Raw genomic sequence first — 14,430 nt, 5'->3', positions numbered from 1 at the left:
AGAGATGTTCAGATAGAGACAAGAGAGCTGCAGAAAGAAGCACGAGAAGTGCAGACAAGGGAAGAGAGGTGCATAAAGAGGCAATAGCAAGAGAAATGCAAAAAAGGAATAAAGGTGCAGAAAGGAGCAAGAGAAGTGCAAAAAGAAGCAAGAGAGGTGTAGAAAGAAGCAAAAGATTGTTGCAGGGATTCTGCTGATACACAGAACTATGCGAAGAACCCCAGGACCTCAGTGAATTGTGGTGTACCAGAAACTCACCTCAGAACCCAGAACCCAGTATCCGGCTAGCATAAGTGTCCCATTCGTTATCCGAGATTTAGCTCGGCGGTCCCAATGAATAGACAACCCAGAACAAGCGACTCAGTACATACTCTCAGGAATGGTGGGAATCGGAAATACCTGTTCGTATATTATTCTCACATCAGTCCACAACAATAATCAACAGAGACACGTTGTAAATAAAAGGGGTTTATTTTTATAGACCACGTGTCCTAAGATGCAGTACTTTGGCTAATACAAGCAGACAAATGATTAATATCAAAACCAGCAACATAGTTACAATACCATAGAATATAAAAGGGGTGATCATATTATAATGACAGTGGATACTACCACCTTCCCTTTACTAAGAAGCTAATATTATTATTATGCTAATAGAAGGTCTCTTAGGCTTGAATAGGGGACCCCATACCTCAAAGATCAGCTTAGTGAAATCACATCACAGGAGCATCCGGAGTCTTCTCGCAGGAAGGCTCGTCTTCGGTCTGAATGATAAACATGATGTCTGTGATATTAAATGCACCAACTTTCAGGCATGTGCAGCTGCGCGTGTGTTATGGCTAAATAGTGGGGCGATCAACCTAGAGTGGAAAACATGCATTGTGTAATAATCCAGACTGTTTGTCACACCATGTACAGACCAAGGTCGCTGCGCAGAGCTTGGGATGGTAACAACAGATTGCTCTTGTGTGAAGCAAGTCTCGAGTCAGCAGTTTGTTTTAAGAAATAACATGTAAACGCAGTGTCGTGTGCAAAAGCAAAAAGATGGCTTTCTAACATCTAACGTGGTTATGCTAACTTAACAATGCCTGTACGTATTCAGAGAGAACTCACTTCACGCCCCCTTGATCGAAGCACTATTTAGTAGGCAAGAAAAGAGAGAACGCAGAGTTCAATTTCGACAGAGCAGAACAAGGCGTAACCAATCCAAAGGTTCAGAATGAGTTAAAGTCTGAAACGAAAAAATTGAAAAGCAAAAGGGGAAAACAGTGGTGTCCGAAAAAAAATATAATTAATAAAAAAAACAAAAAAAAAACTCAAAACAACCATCAGGGAGAAAGCAAAAAAGAAAAAGGTAAATGCCACGGCAGGGTGCTGTCCAGGAGCGTCAGGCGCCAAGGACGACAGTGCAGTCAATCCATGAATGTATAGGCAGCATATGTGGCAACCGCCTCCAACAAAAAATCATTTGCAGGGCCAGCGAAAGTCTCAGCCATCCAATCCATCAACGAAAAGGAGCACACGTGTTCTTCAATCAGCGGAGCTTCCAGCACGATCAGAGGGCACCCGGAATGTTCCTCCAAATAGCTCATAGCCAAGAAGTTGTAGGCAGCTGTAGAGATGTCCCAATTACCCAGGATCCCATGTGCTGCTCCACAAGCCATTATCCGGACACCAGAACAGGTCAACTCGTGAGACACTAAGGGCCTCATTAGTCGATCGAAATCCGGCACCGGAGACACCAGGCTGGTCAAGCACAAATCCAAAGGCCATTCAAAGGGACAATCCAGGCAGTGAAGCACAGGCTGCATGCAGGTGAAGTAGCAATACCGGAAGGATAATCCATATGCCAGGCTTAATGTCGCCAATGGCAGAGTTCCATAAAAGTCAAGCATCCTATCCCGAAGAAGATGCAGGCGGGACAGGTGCACGTGTGGCACAGAAGGAGCAGCCATTCCGTAGTATGAAAAGGAAAAGCAGCACACCCGCCACTAGTGCCAGAAGCAGCGGAACACCTCCAAAGATGCTCGAGAAAAGTGAATGAAAAAATCCCGGAACCACACCAAAAATAGTTTGGAAAGAGGTCACGAGACCCGAGCCCACAAGTTTAAAAAAATGAGCCAGGCCAGTCGTGGACGAGGCATTGAAAATAGCTTGGATCAAAGAGCCGAAATGTAGGGGGAGGTCAGTATTCAGAAGCGCCTGTACCTCAGTGCGCGTATTAGCCACGTGAAGGTCGAATGTTTCACGAGATGAAGTCAAAGACACCTCTTTTTGGGACAATAGGGCTCTTATTCTGCTCAACTTGTTGAACTCTGCTTTCAAGGTTGGAATCGAAGGCCAGATGGAAGCATCCAGCCGCCCATGCGGGGGTGGAAAGAGAACATTATTGCAGCAGACCACTTTCTGCGAGACAGTTACTATATACGGGATTCCCACTAACATCCCACAGCAAGCTTCACTATTCAAAATCAAATAACTACCGTTAGCAAGCAGTGTGAAAGAAGGCGTAATCACAGGCACTGGGACACCTCGTAGGATGCAGGCTAAGTTCGGTGCTTGTACATTGCATGCGCCGTGTAATTGAATGTGCCTACATACCAAGGAATGGTCTGGTGACGTGGTACATTCCTCGCCTTTCAAATAAACCTCAGTCCCGTCCCTAGTACATCGATACGTAAAGGGGAGGGACCAAACCTCATGTATGAAAGCGGTGCCCAGCGGTTCATATCTACCCAAAGCATAATGTTTCATACAAGACGTAAACTTAAAAAGCGCAAAAGGGAGAGTTATCAATCCGTGGACTAACCACGTAGCTGAATTGATCTCCGCTACAGAAAAAGGCAATGGTTCTAATTTTTCAATATGTAACAATGAATATGTAGCATCCTTCATGGACATAAATCGCTGCTTGTCAGTAAGGTTAAAGGGAAGGAATAACGATGTAGTGTTAAGATAGTCCCAAGGGACTCTCCCTGCCTTTAACGTCTGCAATGTCCATGCAAACTGCATAACAGAACGCAACTGGTTTTGACCATGATATAACACAGACATATCATCATGCACAATATCAACAACCGATGAAACAATATTATCCAATGTATAAATCCTAGAAGAGAGAGTGCTAATGCTGTTATCTATAACGGCTAAAACCTTTTCCATGTTGGCCTGGTCAATAGCCCTCAATCTGGAAGCCGCCTCAATCTGTGACAACTTCCAGACTTCGTTGTAAATAGCATACGCCCACCTCTTGGTTCTGCCACCCACAGGACCCTTAACAAAATCATTCAAATCTATTTTGTCATGTAATTGGGATAAATGAGCTTTGACAGACGCCAAAGTGGAATGACGCAGCCAAGATTGACACAACTTGCCCACAGAGTATGTAGTTACAGTATGTGCAGACTCAAACCGAGGGTCTACGCGTTCCTGAGTATACCCCGGTTTCAGTCCCAGAAAACGTCGTTGACAGATATCTGAACTGCTTTGCCAAATTAACCAACCCTCACTATTAACTTTCGAAATATTGAAAGATGTATTTGAAACTAAGGAGCGCAAAGCAGCAAGGGACAGATCTGTGTGGTTATCCCAATTGGGATAAGCGCCCAGATCCGGCACAGAAGGTGACTTTAATTGTTTAGAAGTAGCCAATCCAAAACAGGTGGTTTGGAAGATGGATGAATTTAAAAATAAAATATGATTTGGTATAAGACAGGCACGATGTAAAGCCTCTGTACCCTGTACCTGCCACGGCTTGGAACCCCAAACCGACTTTAGATCAATAGTAGCCTTCCATACATCATAACCTTTGATTGACAACTCGTCCATAAAGGACTTGGAATAAAGTAACTTTGTGTGTGTCAGTCTAACCTTTGCGGCAGACTCAGGCAGCACTTTAAAATAAAACGCTGCCGGGTCGGAAACACTGAAAGCGGTAAAATATGAATACTTGTTAACTAGTGTTTGTGAACTTCCGAATTCGGGAGTAGGACAGTGTTCCCATTGGGTAAAATTTACAAAATTCCTAAATGTATTTGCTTTATGCAGGAAATGATTGCCATAATGTTGAAAACAATACTGTTCCGCATAATTAGCCGCATTTTCGTATAAATCTTCAGCATCAAAAGCGGCATAATATTTCAAATCAGAAAACAGTGATTCAATGGCGTGTACATCCCAATCATCAGAACGTATGTTCTGCCTAACCACATCACCCATAGAAACACGAAATACATTAGGTACATTAATGACCTCTGTAGGCCCATGAATTTGGAATTTAACAGCATCCCATGCGATTCCATCCAAGACGGGCCAGGCAGTAATATTCACAAAAGTCTGGTCCCTCTTCATGACGTGGGACGAGGAGTGGGGGGCCAAAGTTCCATTGATAAGTCTAATTGTCGATCTCTCACTCAGATAGTGGCCATCCACAAGACGGAAAAAAACTATCACGAATCCAATGGACATAAACAAAAAAATACTGAAAAGCAACAGCCAAATGTATGTCCAAGGGGCAATCAAAAAATGTCTCTTAAACCAGCTGAAAAAACAGCAATGTTCGATGGGGGGCTCGAGGGCAACGAGTTAGTGTCAAAGGAGAAACGGGACTGTCCAAGCGCCGTAGATTGTAAAACAGGCGAGGGACCACGTGTAGGATAAGCATACTCAGTCTCTTCGGGCAAACCACCAGCCGATGGTATCAACAAGGGATCAGTAACCGATTGCATCTCGATGGCAACATCAGGCAAGGTGTTAGAAGCAAGAGTCAACATTGAATTTCTCTGCATCGTCTGGCATGAAACTGCTGGAGTCATGCTAAGAAGTATCGGCCACTCGCTGAAGTTTGACATTGTCAATAGAGATGTACCTGTTTTCTTTGCGACCAGGAAGTGGAGGTAAAATGACTGTTCTTGTACCCTGCACTCCAAGCACTGGAACTGGTGCACGATAAGAGGGGCCGAACTCCTTCTTGTTCTCCACCTTCTCACGGACCAGATCTCCAACTCGGGGTAGCCAGCCGACTACCGGAACCTGAACTTCAACTTCAGATGTGGAGGGCAAGTGTTCCTTCGATAGAGTGTCTCTGGCTTCTTGTAGAGTCTGTAAAACAGCACAGTGATCATCTACGTCAAAGGGTGCGGTCGACGCCGCCATGTCTAGACCATCAAGGTCTGGTACAAACATTCTGATTCCGAAGAGCATCATGTACGGGGTCCGCCCACCCAGAGACCTTCTAGGGAGATTATTAAGTGCACGTTGGACGTTATACAAATGGGCTAGCCAGTTCCGGCCTGTGCCTAAAACACGGGCTGTCAATGATTGCTTTAAGTCACGGTTCATTCGCTCCACCACACTATTACCCTCAGGTCGGTAGGGGGACGAAAATTTGACAAGGACCCCCAAATTTCTCATAGCCTCCTTGTAAGCCTTAGAGGCGAACGCAGGGCCCTGATCAGAATGGAAGGTACCACACGCAAAAGTTCCCACAAAGACACGCAAATCTCTGATGACAGTCCGCGAGTCAGCACTCCTTTGTGGCCATACCCACAGAAAACGTGTGCACGAATCCACTGCAACCAAGATGTACTTGTACGCAGTATCAGAAGAAAAAGGACCGCAGTGATCCAAATAAACACAACCAAATGGTTTATTGGATATGTACAACTGTGTTTGTGATGGGCGCGCAACAGTAGAAGGTTTAATCTGTTGGCAAATGTCACAATCAAGAACATAAGCGCGCGCTTGTTTATATAAACCAAACCACCAGTAACGTTGTTGTAGCAGAGATATTGTGGCTGACACTCCGGCGTGGGCAGACGCCAACCCCTCATGAGCAGCCAGAATCAGTGCGGGTCTGCAGTCCGCGTTGGGAATAATTCTGTCACCAACGTCGTTAATCCTCACTAATGGGACATTATCAGGACTTAAATGGTAAATGTAACGAGAAGGAAAACCCTTCGGGTAATCGCCTCCCTTCTCTGTAGCAGCAATAGCTGCCAAGATGTCATCATCAATCTTACTCTTTGATCTGGTAACTGCTGCCACTAAGTATGTAGCCACTGCTGTTTTTGCTGCCTCGTCAGCCAAGCTGTTGCCGACAGCATGGACACCAAGTCGCTGGTGACCAAGAGTGTGAATTACATTCACGAGAGGGAGACGTTCTTTAAAGTCTGCCACTCGAACCCAAAGCGTTTTATGCTTAATTGTGCCACCTTTTGTGTCTCGATAGTCATTCTGAGACCAGAAGTGTAAATTGTCATTGTAGGACTGGACACAGTAGAAGGAATCACTCACTATAAGAGTAGTGACCCGGGGATCAGCAAACTCCAGTGCAAGCACCAGAGCCCGAAGCTCCGCCAATTGCGCGGTACAATCACCCAATGACTGCGTATGCACTGCATCAGATTGGAATTCACCATTTACGAATGTACCTACGACAATTGCGCAAGCCGCTGAATAAGCGTGCTTCGATCCAATCGCGGGCTGCGCAGACCCGTCAGTGTATATGACACAATGGTATTCTTCGAGCGGGCGCAAAGACAGAGGTGCCGGATGAACGAATTCATACTGCAAGAACTCTTGAGTCTGTAATGAGGCATCAAAGATGTAAGTGACGTCTGGCGACGTCAGTGTTGTGGCCCATTGTATCCACCGAGGATGCAAAGCTTTAGAATTTGGTACACTTGCCTTTGTCACTGCTTCTAAGGCAGGATAGGGTGTTACAACCAGAATCCGTTTCCCATGCGACAGTGCGCGTTCTTTAAGGATCGCCATCTGTACAGCAGTCAGAACTTTTTCGACCGCAGAAAAACGTAATTCAGCAGAGGTGTACAAGTGGGATTTGTACGCAATGGGGACTGTATCGCCCTCATTAAACGTCAAATACGTGAAACCCACGGCGCCTGGCACTATTCTGATCACCAGGTTAGTGCGGTTATCACGTGTCAGCAAATATTGTGAAGCAAGAAGATCAGCCTGTAAAGACTGTAAAATTTTAGAATGTTCCAGCTGCCAGCTAGACTTCGAAAATGTGGGTTGTACCAAGGCGTAAAGCGGCTTGATACGCTGGGCATAATCAGGAATGTACGTACGGCCGAAATTCAGAAAGCCCAGCAAAGATTGTAATTTCTTTAGTGTCGTAGGCGCACTCAAGCATGCGCACTTTTCCAGAAAGTGGGGAGCTAACCCCTTTCCTTCATTATTGAGCTCGTAGCCCAAAAACAACACCGTATATTCCGCGATGTGAGACTTCGCAAAATTGAATTTGTAGCCATAGTCAGCAAAACTCACTACAATATTGTCGACTCGAGACAGATGCGGCAACAGCTCGTCATCCGTGAGGTAGATGTCGTCAACATAGGAGTATGCCTCGGGGTCTATTCTTTCTAAGAGAGAAACCACGCGAGCGGAAAAGACGCCAGGGCTATTTTTGTAGCCCATGGCTAATCTGGTAAACTGTTTTTGTTTTCCGCCCGAAGTAAACGCTGTCCACTGGCTACTCAGTGTGGACAGGTTATGGCTAAAAAAGCCATTGGAAATGTCAAGTGTCGTTTTAAATCGTTTACGCACGAGACTGTCGACTAGAGCCGAGCTATGTGTATTTTGTACCGCGCAGGTCCGGCAATGGGAGTTTAGGTGCCGGTAATCCAAAACTAAACGGTACGAGCCGTCAGGCTTCGTTACAGTGAATAAAGGGTTATTCATAGGGATCACACAAGTTTCAATTACACCCTGATATTCCAATTGTTCAAGGATCGCCGCGACGTGAGGTCTAGCTTCACGACGCATGGGATATTGGGGCTGAGGCTGGGGCATAGACCGCAGTGGAATCTCATGGCAGGGGGACAACCGGTCCATACCCACTTGAGTACGATATACCGCTGGCGCAAGCGCCAGCGCCCATTCACCAGCGTACATTTCAGCTTGGTCCTTAGGCACAGTGTGCGCAAAGGACGGGAGGATTTTCTCCTCCCCTCTAGGAGCTTCCAAAATGAAGGCTGGGGGCCAATCTGCCTCCGCTAGGAGGATATCATAGGTGGTGGTCAGATTATCCCAAAAAATCCCTTTTATAGTACGTTGTATGTCACCCTCTATTAATAAGACTATTTCATAAAGTCTATCAGGGGGAGCCACTCTGGTGTCAGCTGTTTCAACAGTAACCAATACATCAGTTGCTGTCGCCGCCAGAAATGGACGCAGAGCTTGACGGACTATGGTAATTTCTGCCGCGCTGTCCAATAGCGTCAGCGCCCATGTCCGGTTCTGAAGCTGTGTCCGCACTATCTGAGGCATATTTTGCCGTCAGAGCCGCCACTTTCTTCTTCTGAAACGAGGGTCTTTGTCGAGCAAACTCGTCCTGCTTGCCTTTACCCTCAGTCTGTCGGGGTTGGTCACGCTGTTGTGGAGCACCCCGACCTTTGCCACCGCCTCCGCCACCAGACTGTGTAGCCGATGTTTCCTGTGAAGAACGAGGAGAGCGCGGTTCAGAAACCTGAAATCTATCAGGAGACTTAATAGTAGCACGATCTCGCAGATCATAAGTGCGTTCACTACTTGACTGTACGGGAGAGGCAGGCCGAGAGCCCTGTTTCTGCTGCTGCTTTCCCTGTTGCTTAGTCCGCCAAGGTTGTTTTGGAAAAATTGGCCGACCATCCTTACCAGAAGTTTCTGCCTTACCCTGCTGCTTAGAATCGGGATTTTTGATCACAGGCTTAACTCCTAAAGAGCTACGCCCCAAATCACGATATGCTTCTGAAATTATTTTAGCAAATTCCTGCGGCTTGTCCTCTTCAGCAACTTTCTTCAGTTCATTACGAACCTGAAAGTGCAACGCATCACCCTTAAGGTTTCCCATTATCATGGTAGCCACCAGGCCAAAATCTCCGAGGAGCCGCATCCCCAATTCTATCGCAGACTCCGCTCCATGGTCCTCTTGAACCTGTTTAATTATGGAGGGCAGCTGTAACATAGACGGAGTGCCAAAGCACTGCGCGTACGTCGCAGCAAAAATCTTACCCCAGGATACACAATCATCTATATGGGGAACTAAGTCTTTAGGCAAACTAATGGTGAGGATCCTGTGTTTTTCCACAGGAGTTGTATGCGGATAAACCGCCTCTATTTGGTCAAATTTTTCAGCAAGCCAAAAAGGATAATCATCCCTTGTGAGGGGGCGCTTGCCCATAACAGAATTGACCATAACAGGACTAATGACCACCGCGTGACGATCACTAGGTTGTCCCGCACTAACAGGCGCCCCCGCCTGTACAGTGCGCGACACATACTGCACCAACGCCCTATATACTGATATAAGGGCAGTGTGTAGTACACGCAATTCAGCCACCGTCACCGTGAGGTAACGGGGATGAGGCGTAAATCCGGCTAGTACCGGCCAAGTGGCCCCTGCAATTGATAAAGGGCCCATTCTCGGCGGTATAACCACATGGGGGAGGGCGCCATTAAACCAAATCTGATGTTGCCAAGCAGATATTGGTATCTCCTGTGTCCTATACGGCGCATAGTTAGCAGGCACGGCAGTAGCAGTGTAAGAATGAAAGGTATCGTCATCCCCACTGACTGCCGGAATCGTCACCCAGGAATAGAACAACTCAAACGGGTGAGCCGCATCGGCTCCCACTACAAAGATGACGTCCATGCCCGTGTCCGGCACCCCATACTGCGTCAAATGACGTTTCAGAGCTGCACGGCTGTGCGCCGCAATGTCTACTGCCATAAGGACAAGCTACACTTCAAGTATTTAGTAGCACAAGGGTTCAATAACCTTTTTAATGATCAAGCTTGAAGGAACCTATATCAATAGAACTAGGTAGGTTTAAATCCGTCAGACTTGTTATCCGGAAACAAGAATGAGGGTGTTGTGGACTAAAATGTAAGCACTACTAAGGCGTTTCAACTCATAGACCAAACGTTAGGTGCGCCATGTTGCAGGGATTCTGCTGATACACAGAACTATGCGAAGAACCCCAGGACCTCAGTGAATTGTGGTGTACCAGAAACTCACCTCAGAACCCAGAACCCAGTATCCGGCTAGCATAAGTGTCCCATTCGTTATCCGAGATTTAGCTCGGCGGTCCCAATGAATAGACAACCCAGAACAAGCGACTCAGTACATACTCTCAGGAATGGTGGGAATCGGAAATACCTGTTCGTATATTATTCTCACATCAGTCCACAACAATAATCAACAGAGACACGTTGTAAATAAAAGGGGTTTATTTTTATAGACCACGTGTCCTAAGATGCAGTACTTTGGCTAATACAAGCAGACAAATGATTAATATCAAAACCAGCAACATAGTTACAATACCATAGAATATAAAAGGGGTGATCATATTATAATGACAGTGGATACTACCACCTTCCCTTTACTAAGAAGCTAATATTATTATTATGCTAATAGAAGGTCACTTAGGCTTGAATAGGGGACCCCATACCTCAAAGATCAGCTTAGTGAAATCACATCACAGGAGCATCCGGAGTCTTCTCGCAGGAAGGCTCGTCTTCGGTCTGAATGATAAACATGATGTCTGTGATATTAAATGCACCAACTTTCAGGCATGTGCAGCTGCGCGTGTGTTATGGCTAAATAGTGGGGCGATCAACCTAGAGTGGAAAACATGCATTGTGTAATAATCCAGACTGTTTGTCACACCATGTACAGACCAAGGTCGCTGCGCAGAGCTTGGGATGGTAACAACAGATTGCTCTTGTGTGAAGCAAGTCTCGAGTCAGCAGTTTGTTTTAAGAAATAACATGTAAACGCAGTGTCGTGTGCAAAAGCAAAAAGATGGCTTTCTAACATCTAACGTGGTTATGCTAACTTAACAATGCCTGTACGTATTCAGAGAGAACTCACTACAAGATGTGCAGAAAGAAAATACTGAGGTGCAGAAAGAGGCATGAGGTGCAGAAAGAGGCAAGAGGTGCAGAAAGAGGCAATAAAAGTGCAGAAAGAGGCAAGAGAGGTGCAGAAAGAGGCAAGAGAGGTGCAGGAAGAGGCCAGAGAGGTGCAGAAAGAAGAGTGTGCTGCAGAGAGTGGCAAGAGTGGTGCAGAAAGAGGCAAGAGGAGTGCAGAAAGAGTGAGCTGCAGAAAGTGGCAAGAGATGCAGAAAAATGCAAGACAGGTGCAGAAAGAGGTAAGACATGTAGAAAGAGGCAAGATAGGTACAGAAAGAGGAAGAAAGGCACAGAAAGAGGCAAGAGAGGTGGAGAAAGAGGCAAGGGATGTGCAGAAAGAGGCAAGAGATGTGGAGATAGAAGAGAGTGAGCTGCAGAAAGAGGCAAGAGGTGCAGAAAGAGGCAAGAGAGGTACAGAAAGAGGCAGGAAGGTGCAGAAAGAGGAAGAAAGGTGCAGACAAAAGCAAGAGAAGTACAGAAAGAAGCGAGAGGTGTATAGAGAAGAGAGTGAGGTGTAGAAAGAGGCAAGAGAGGTGTAGGAAGAAGCAGGAGAGGTACAAAAAGAGGCAATAAATGTGCAGAAAGGGAGGAGAACTTCACAAAGAGGCAAGAGAGGTGCAGAAAAAGATAAGAGTTGAGTAGAAAGGCAAGAGAGGTACATATGGAGCCAAAATAGGTTCAGAAAGAGGCATGAGGTACAGAAAGAGGCATGAGAGGTACAGAAAGAAGAGGTGCAGAAAGATGCAATAGAGTTGCAGAAAGAGGTAAGAGAGGTGCTGATAGAAGAGAGTGAGCTATAGAAAGGGGGAAGAGAGGTCCAGAAAGAGGCAAGAGGTGCATAAAGAGGCAAAAGAGGTGCAGAAAGAGGCAAGAGGTACAGAAGGAGGCAAGAGAGGTACAGAAAGAAGAGAGCGAGCTGCAGAAAGAGGCAAGAGAGATGCAGATAGATGCAAGAGAGGTACAGAAAGAGGCAAGAGAGGTACAGAAAGAAGCAAGAGAGGTGCAAAGAGAGGCAAGAGAGGAGCAAAGAGAGGTAAGAGGTGTAGAAAGAGGCAAGAGAGATGCACAAAGAGGAAGAAAGGCACAGAAATAGGGAAGTAAAGTGAAGAAAGATGCAAGAGAAGAGCAGAAAGAGGCAAGAGGTGCATAGCGAAGAGAGTGAGGTGTAGAAAGAGGCAAGAGAGGTGTAGAAAGAAGCAAGAGAGGTGTAGAAAGAGGCAATACATGTGCAGAAAGGGAAGAGAACTGCAGAAAGAGGCAAGAGAGGTGCAGAAAGAGATAAGAGTTGAGTAGAAAGGCAAGAGTGGTAAAGATAGAGCCAAAATAAGTACAGAAAGAGGCATGAGGTACAGAAAAAGGCATGAGAGGTACAGAAAGAAGAGGTGCAGAAAGATGCAATAGAGTTGCAGAAAGAGGTAAGAGTGGTGCTGATAGAAGAGAGTGAGCTATAGAAAGTGGCAAGAGAGGTGCGGAAAGAGGCAAGAGGTGAATAAAGAGGCAAAAGAGGTGCAGAAAGAGGCAAGAGGTACAGAAGGAGGCAAGGGAGGTACAGAAAGAAGAGAGCGAGCTGCAGAAAGAGGCAAGAGAGATGAAGATAGATGCAAGAGAGGTACAAAAAGAGGCAAGAGAGGTACAGAAAGAAGCAAGAGAGGTGCAAAGAGAGGCAAGAGAGGAACAAAGAGAGGTAAGAGGTGTAGAAAGAGGCAAGAGAGATGCACAAAGAGGAAGAAAGGCACAGAAATAGGGAAGTGAAGTGAAGAAAGAGGCAAGAGAAGAGCAGAAAGAGGCAAGAGGTGTATAGAGAAGAGAGTGAGGTGTAGAAAGAGGCAAAAGAGGTGTAGAAAGAGGCAAGAGAGGTGTAGAAAGAAGCAAGAGAGATACAGAAAGAGGCAAGAGAGGTGCAGAAAGAGGCGAGAGGTGGAGAAAGAAGAAAGGTACAGAAAGAGGCAAGAGGTGCAGAAAGAAGAGTGAGCTGCAGAAAGAAGCACGAGAATTGCAGACAAGGCAAGAGAGGTGCATAAAGAGGCAATAGCAAGAGAAATGCAATAAAGGAATAAAGGTGCAGAAAGGAGCAAGAGAAGTGCAAAAAGAAGCAAGAGAGGTGTAGAAAGAAGCAAAAGATGTGCAGAAAGAAAAGACTGAGGTGCAGAAAGAGGCAAGAGGTGCAGAAAGAGGCAATAAAAGTGCAGAAAGAGGCAAGAGAGGTGCAGAAAGAGGCAAGAGAGGTGCAGGAAGAGGCCAGAGAGGTGCAGAAAGAAGAGTGTGCTGCAGAGAGTGGCAAGAGTGGTGCAGAAAGAGGCAAGAGGAGTGCAGAAAGAGTGAGCTGCAGAAAGGGGCAAGAGATGCAGAAAAATGCAAGACAGGTGCAGAAAGAGGTAAGACATGTAGAAAGAGGCAAGATAGGTACAGAAAGAGGAAGAAAGGCACAGAAAGAGGCAAGAGAGGTGGAGAAAGAGGCAAGGGATGTGCAGAAAGAGGCAAGAGATGTGGAGATAGAAGAGAGTGAGCTGCAGAAAGAGGCAAGAGGTGCAGAAAGAGGCAAGAGAGGTACAGAAAGAGGCAGAAAGGTGCAGACAAAAGCAAGAGAAGTACAGAAAGAAGCGAGAGGTGTATAGAGAAGAGAGTGAGGTGTAGAAAGAGGCAAGAGAGGTGTAGGAAGAAGCAAGAGAGGTACAAAAAGAGGCAATACATGTGCAGAAAGGGAGGAGAACTCCACAAAGAGGCAAGAGAGGTGCAGAAAGAGATAAGAGTTGAGTAGAAAGGCAAGAGAGGTACATATGGAGCCAAAATAGGTTCAGAAAGAGGCATGAGGTACAGAAAGAGGCATGAGAGGTACAGAAACAAGAGGTGCAGAAAGATGCAATAGAGTTGCAGAAAGAGGTAAGAGAGGTGCTGATAGAAGAGAGTGAGCTATAGAAAGGGGGAAGAGAGGTGCAGGAAGAGGCAAGAGGTGCATAAAGAGGCAAAAGAGGTGCAGAAATAGGCAAGAGGTACAGAAGGAGGCAAGAGAGGTACAGAAAGAAGAGAGCGAGCTGCAGAAAGAGGCAAGAGAGATGCAGATAGATGCAAGAGAGGTACAGAAAGAGGCAAGAGAGGTACATAAAGAAGCAAGAGAGGTGCAAAGAGAGGCAAGAGAGGAGCAAAGAGAGGTAAGAGGTGTAGAAAGAGGCAAGAGAGATGCACAAAGAGGAAGAAAGGCACAGAAATAGGGAAGTGAAGTGAAGAAAGATGCAAGAGAAGAGCAGAAAGAGGCAAGAGGTGCATAGAGAAGAGAGTGAGGTGTAGAAAGAGGCAAGAGAGGTGTAGAAAGAAGCAAGAGAGGTGCAGAAAGAGGCAATACATGTGCAGAAAGGGAAGAGAACTGCAGAAAGAGGCAAGAGAGGTGCAGAAAGAGATAAGAGTTGAGTAGAAAGGCAAGAGTGGTAAAGATAGAGCCAAAATAAGTACAGAAAGAGGCATGAGGTACAGAAAAAGGCATGAGAGGTACAGAAAGAAGAGGTGCAGAAAGATGCA

This window comes from Triturus cristatus, chromosome 1_1 (assembly GCF_964204655.1).
Source record: "Triturus cristatus chromosome 1_1, aTriCri1.1, whole genome shotgun sequence".
In the NCBI taxonomy this organism is placed as follows: Eukaryota; Metazoa; Chordata; class Amphibia; order Caudata; family Salamandridae; genus Triturus; species Triturus cristatus.
This window is presented reverse-complemented; position numbering follows the sequence as displayed.